The sequence below is a fragment of the Hirundo rustica genome, chromosome 4 (genome assembly GCF_015227805.2).
Source record: "Hirundo rustica isolate bHirRus1 chromosome 4, bHirRus1.pri.v3, whole genome shotgun sequence".
NCBI classification, from domain to species: domain Eukaryota; kingdom Metazoa; phylum Chordata; class Aves; order Passeriformes; family Hirundinidae; genus Hirundo; species Hirundo rustica.
Genome location: NC_053453.1, coordinates 62321107 through 62327815, shown reverse-complemented (window position 1 = coordinate 62327815; position 6709 = coordinate 62321107). Strand labels below are relative to the sequence as shown.

The 6709-nt window shown below is 39.8% G+C and overlaps 1 protein-coding gene across 1 annotated transcript in view; it reads left to right on the top strand.

Moving 5' to 3' along the window:
* The first annotated feature begins 6148 nt into the window (after positions 1–6148).
* The window catches only part of VWF (von Willebrand factor), a 137018-nt gene continuing 136457 nt past the window's right edge, over positions 6149–6709 (top strand). The window contains exon 1 of the mRNA XM_040063459.2: positions 6149–6169. The gene's annotated coding sequence lies outside the window, so the exon portion shown is untranslated. The remainder of the gene's footprint in view (positions 6170–6709) is intronic.

The following is a 6709-nucleotide window of genomic DNA, read 5'->3' as shown; positions in this document are numbered from 1 at the left end:
TATAAAATAAAGGGAAGCAGAGGGTTGGAGGCTGGCCACACCAATATAGATCCAGCAAGGATGGAATTAATAAATGCATGTGACTAAACTCTCGTGGTAACTGGAAACTGAGCAAAGGGAGGTCCTGTGTCCCAGTCTTGAGCTCGGACTGGTTTTCTGGGTGGCTTTTGGGTTGGTTTTCTTTTGTCACTTTGCCATTAAGGATTTATGCTGTTAGCATCAGTAATATGGCTTCCCCTAAGTTTCTAAAATTAATGATTACAGAAGAATTTTGGATAACTCTCCTCCTACCCTTGTATTTTTAAGCTTTTTGTACTTATACTGTGTTAAAGCAGCTCTCATTAAAATTCATGGGCAGTAACCTTTTGATCAGAGGCAAGGAATGGACCTACTGGATAAAAACCTCCTGTGAGTTTGTAAAAAATTAAACTCTCCCCATTCACCTGGCAAATTAAGTTATGAGGAAATTAAATGAGTTTGTGCATCTTTAGTATTCTCAAGAATATGAAATAAAAATAATGCTGTCACTTTTTATTTTTTTTTATTTTTTTTTTTCCCCCCCCCATTCCATATGAAGGATCTGGAGAGAACATTGATGTTTCACTCTTCCAGGGTATGATGATCTCGTAGATAAAACTCTCTGACCACACCTGAACTTCTCTGACTAGTGGAATGAGATAATAATCAACCGAATTTCTGTGTAATAGAAATCACTAATGGAAATTCATGACCTTTGTAGAAGTACTTCAAACTGATTTATTATTTTGAAACTCTGTATTTGCTTGGGATAATAGGCATTTTGCATGAAATATTTATTATCTGCACTTAAAATTGTGCTGGGTGGTTAAAGTGTTATTTTGTCGTAGTGGCACGGAGAAAAGCAAATTCAGGATATTGCTGATAAGAAGAAATCAGAGTTTACCAGAAGCCTTTTAAAAATACCCTTCTAATAATCTAGACCTAACACTAACTATCTGTAGAGCTTTATTCTGTAGGCAGGCTGAATTATTTTATCTTGTTTAAATGTGAAACTGAATGTCTTGTTTGGGCCAGTAGTGAAGAGGAAAAGCATTTGCTTCTCACCAGGAAAGATTTTCTCCTCAGACTGCACAATCCAAAGGACTCCGATCCTTTGATTAATATAGGAAGGCAAAGGAGACTAGGGGTTTCTCTCCTGACTGCATTAAAGGATGGTAGGATTCTCTGGCAAGAGAATTCTGCAGAATTTCTTGCCTCCTTGACCTGTTTTCCCCATATCTCTACCTTAAGAACATGTGGAAGAACTAGTGTCAGCTAGCTTGAGGACTTCAGCCTTCTTTGCATAAACAATTCCAGGTCTTTTAAAAGGCTTCAGCTCCCTTAAAAAGCCAGGCATAAACGGTTGGAACTGTGGAGAGATAAAGCTTTCCCCACCAAAGGACAGGGATTAACAGATTTCTTGAGGTTAAAGGAGAAATAAACTAACAATATTTTGTTCCTTGTAGAGAAACATCTTTGACTGTACAAGCCAGACGAAAAAGAAAAACTCTCAAGGTTGTTTTGCTTGCTTTTTAGCGTCAGTGTTTTGGTTTTTTTGCAGTGACTGTGATGCTGGGCTGGGTCTGGTGAGGGGTGGGGCTGTACAAACACATCACTTCTTTGCTGTCAGGGAGTTGGGAATGAATTTTGAGAGGAAAGAGGAAATAGGAAGTCACAGACCCTACACTGATGTCATCTGGGTCATCCTAAACTCTTGAGTTCATCCATGAAACATAACACAGAGTGCCTTATTTCTGGTCTCACCTTTCCAAACAAATTTTCAGGTACTTTGGTCTATTTCAACGCAGCAATATTTTGGAATGGTGGTGGGTGAGTGGTTCCTTCCACATCTGGGGCTGCAAGGGAGAGGCTGGTCTTGGAGCTGGAGAGTCAAGACTGGCATTCCATTGCAAAATGGGCTGAGTCACTGCAAAAATGACTCACAGGGTCAGTCATGCTGATAACACTATGTGGAAGGCACTGGCCCTTTTTTCCAGTGCTGGTAGAAATGTGTTTGGTGTTTGGTATCCATAGCAGATAGGTTCTGGAAGGACTCATGCTGGGAGTAAATCTGTGCATCCTGGAAGTGTGTCTGCTTTCTGCCACAAGAGAAAGGCTTTGAAGAAACCACAAAGCCCTGGGGGATTTCACTAGAAATTAGGTCTTCTGCTATAACTGGAAGTATATCTGGAAGTGAAAAGCCAAAGCCAGACTTCTTCATTTTTCACGTTTTCAAAACACTTTGTTTTTGCTTTTAACTGAGATTTGAAGAAGTTTAGAAGAGTTTTGGGCACATCCTTGCAAATATTTGGCATAAAATATTTGCGTACAATATCTTGAGTAGTGATAATGTCAGAAGAGCAACTGGAAAATCTCAATATGAACTTAGGAACCCGTACAAAATTGTTTCATAATCAGTTATTGTTTTACTGGAAAAAAACTCAATATGAACTTAAGAACCTTTATGAGATTGCTTCATAATCAGTTATAATTTTCAAATTTTGAGATAAAATGCATGGGATAAAAAGCAAAAATTCTAACAATTCCAAAAAACATCCTTTCAAAATTACTCAGACGTCCTTACTATTACCAATGATGAAAGTAGACTCATTCAGGAAGAGGGTGATAAAAGGATGGAGCCAGACTCTGCTTGGTGTGCCAGGCAATAGGACAAGAGGGAATGGACAGGAATTGATACCCAGGAGGTTCCACCTGGACCTGAGACAGAATTTCTTCCCTGGGCAATGACCGAGCCCTGAACAGAGACCAGAGAGTGTGTGGAGTTTCCCTTACTGGAGACCCCTCTGGACACAATCTTGTCCTGGACACAATCCTGTGTTCTGGGATGGCCCTGCTGGAGCAGGGAGGTGGGACCAGATGAGTCCTGTGGGCCCTTCCAGGCTGGCCCATTCTGGGATGTGGAGTATGTCATCATTTTACTTAAGGAGAAGAAAACACTTGCTTTTTTCATTGTTGTGAAATACAAAAAATAGTCTGGATGCCCCTTAATTTTTCACAGCAGCAGTCTGACATCATTGAAAATGAAGCCCATGGTTTAGCTCCTTTTCAAGTTAAATTACCATTTAAGCCCCTCATGCTGCAGATAGCAGTGTTTGTACCTGGTTTCGGTGTGAGAGCAGGCTCGTGGCTGGAGGACAGGAGACCAAAGCTTTGCCAAAAAAATGCTGTGACTCTGAAAGATTGCAAAATGCCTATTTGGAAATCATGGCTGTAACACGTGTGCAGCTCCAAGGGTGATTCATCTAACTGCTATGTTGATGTCTGCATGTGTCAGACCTTGCTGTGTGAGTGAAGTTATTTTAGGAGCAGGGGACAGGAGTGGGGCCACAGGCTGTGGCTGCTGTCGAGGTGCTGGCAGGTCAGGCAGGTTCTGTGATGTGACACATCTCCCTTGCCATAATACAGCACTGAGGTGTGTGTGGGGACTTAGGGCAAACCTTGCTAGTGGCAGATTGAAAATCAGGTATGTGAGGCTCAGCTATGACTGTTGTGGAAAAGTAATCCTGGTTTTTCTAGTGCACGTGAGAGAGAAATGCAGGCAGCGTCAGAAAAGAGCGAGATGGCTTCAGGTCTGTGTCTGACAGCCAAGAAAGCCACAGCTCACAGTCTTAATAGTCTCTCTACAGGCTTTTATTTCTCCCTTCAAAGGAATAGAAAAGAATAGAATGGAATAGAATAGACTAGACTAGACTAGACTAGACTGGAATAGAATAGAATAGAATAGAATATTTCAATTGTAAGGGACCTACAACAACCATCTCATCTGAGCACTTCAGGAGTAACCAAAAATTAAAACATGGTATTAAGGGCACTGTCCAAATGCTTCTTAAACATGATTAGTAACAATGGTCCCAAATCTGAAGATATTTCCGGTCTTTGTTCTGTTCCAGTCAGAGATGGATTTCCAGGTGTTTTCCTCAAATTCCCCTGGCAGTCCCAGTTTCATGGATCCACAAAGGACAGGTTAGGTTGGTTCTCAAGCTGTTCTTCCCAGTGCTGTCAGGTGGCTGTCAAGATATTATTTTTAATCAGATTCATGGTTCCATTAAGAATTTTACAATTTAAATTTCTGGTGCAAAGTAATCTGAACACTCTGGCAGAATCTCAATTAACTGTATTTATAAATCCTTTTGTATGTATAAGTATAAATATTTTTCATAACTAACTAGAAACATTCGTTATGGAACTAAGCTTTGAAATGTTGGGGGGTTACTCTTCAGTCAATTTGTGAAAGCAGGAACAGTAATGTTCAACAATGGAGAAAGGGGGAAGTTTCCCCCAGTTTTTCAGTTATGCAGAAGTGTTTCAGGAGATTCTTCCTCCTCTCCTCTCAGAAAGAAAATAAGTTTTCTTTATGCAAATGCCAAGAACTAGAAAAATTATCCAGAACCCCAAAAAGTCATACATGGAAATTAAAATAATAATAATAATAATGATAGATGCTTTTCATTTTTAGTAGTAATTGTTTAATATTAGGATCTGTTTCAGTACACAAAAAAAGCTCCCTAATCTTTGTCCTCACTGAAAATTAGCAGGACTTAATTATTTCGTGGCTCTTCTAGATAAGATGTTGCAGAGTAACCTCCTCCCTAAGCACCCTGTCTGCAAGGGAGAGGATTTTATTTCTGGGTAACCACACAGCACTTGTGGGTGAAGTTAAATAATTTTTTTTTAATTTTGAATTGGCACTCATCTGAGGGAGCGGATCTAAACATATATTCCAACACAGGTCTACTAATGTTGGACTAGATAAGGTTGATTTTGTTTTCTGGGTTTGTTTTCAACTTCATTTTCCAAACATGAATCTGTTTTTAAGCTTGCATTTCACTCTTTGTTAATAAAAGCAGCTATGCTTTGCCTAAAGTGTGTGGATTAAAAAATAGCTGCTTGTAGGATTAAACTTTGTGTTTTATTCTATTGATTTCTCTTTCTTACTCATTACCCTCCCCACTCCAATTCAGTTCTTAAATTATTTTCATATTTTCTTGGTGGTTTTCCTTCAGTTTCTTCTAACTGTCTTGAGAACTGAGGAGGAAATATTGCTGAATAGAAGTTGCACTATTGAATATTGCTCCTTTGGAGCTGTCAGTTCTTAAGATGTCATGTGACATAAGAAAAAACATGGTATGGAACTATATTTCAAAATGAACTGTCTATTTTTGCCATTCTAGTGAGGTCATTGACTTTAATAACTTCTTGACTTGAGATGGTCAAATGAGCAAGAAGAGGGTTTCCAAATATTTCTGGTTACAGACTTTGTGTCCTCTGGTCATTTCCTGCTGATCACAACACAGATTGCTCCATAGCTTGGGAACCCTGTGAAAAATCACTTCCCCTTTCTACTAGTATCTCTTTTTTTTTTTACTTCATAGATTTTTTCCTGCAGGGTTTGCAGGTAGGAACTGCCACTTTAGACCACAGTGTATGGGTCATCCCAGCCAGTGTCACAGGAGGCCTGTTGTTATTATCCAAAAGAAAACTCTTAACAGGGCTTTAATTGCCAGTGGTGTTGGGCTGCAGCTTATTTTTTAATGCACGGGAGGCTTTTAACCATCTCACTGATTTTACATGCTGAAAACCAGCTGGCAAAATGTGCTTTTTGTGGGCCCATCTTTTAAATTGCAGGTGAGCACTTATCTCTGAAATTACCAGGAGGTACTTGAATATCTTCTCAAGCTTTGGTGAATGATTCTGATGTCATATAGTGTTGCCATCTTTACCTTTGTTTGTTTCTAATGCTGTCAGAGTGGAGGGCAGCATAGTGGGCAGGCCTCCAGTGAGTATGTGCAACATGTTATGTAACTTATTTAGCCCCAGCTGCTATGAAAAGCATGACAGGATGGATACTCTGCTCTCAGCGCTTCAGAGGCTTTGAGCAATCACAGTTGCTGTTGTCAAATGTAAATCAGCTGGGAAGCTCTTGCAGGAGACTTTGTACAGGTGATGGATGTGATCTTGGGAGCTGAAATCCATCTGCTTCAATTCTTTTGCTGCCTGTGCTTCCTTGGGCATTTATTTTTTTATTTCAGTGATGGAAACAGAGAAGCATAGATCATCAAGACCTGCTTGTGGCAAACCAATCTGTGCCTTCCTGAGCAGAAGTGAGAAATAAGGCTGTTACAATCAATCTGTAAGTTTCAAGCGTTGTAAAATGGAAACAACTCCCACCTTTCCTGGAAAGAAAGAACTGGAGACTTCAGCAAATAGCGTGGAAAAGGAATGCATCCTGTACTGACTGCTCTTTAGAATAGGTAAAATGTGTAAAAGCCAAGGTGGGGAAACTCTGGATGTTGTGATTCAGTTTAGACAAGGGAAGTCACAGCAAACTTGAGCTGGTTGCTCAATATTCTGTCAGTGAGTGTGTTTTCACTAAATCCAGCAACAAAGCATGATATTCAAGAAGGAACAGGCTGCTGAATGTGCTTTCCCTTTTCCATATGATACCATCAGGGGTGAGGTGACATCCCCTCCTCAAAGACAAGATGTGGTGGATAAAGTAAATGCATCTATAGTAAAGTAAGCACGTTTATAATGAAGTAAATATAAACATAGTTACTTTAGTACGCTATAGCTTACAGTTATTCTCATGTGTTTCTTGTTATGAATCACACTGCCTTGAAATGATGGCCACACTTCTGCAAGTGCTCCAAGTCACCATTAATTAAATGAT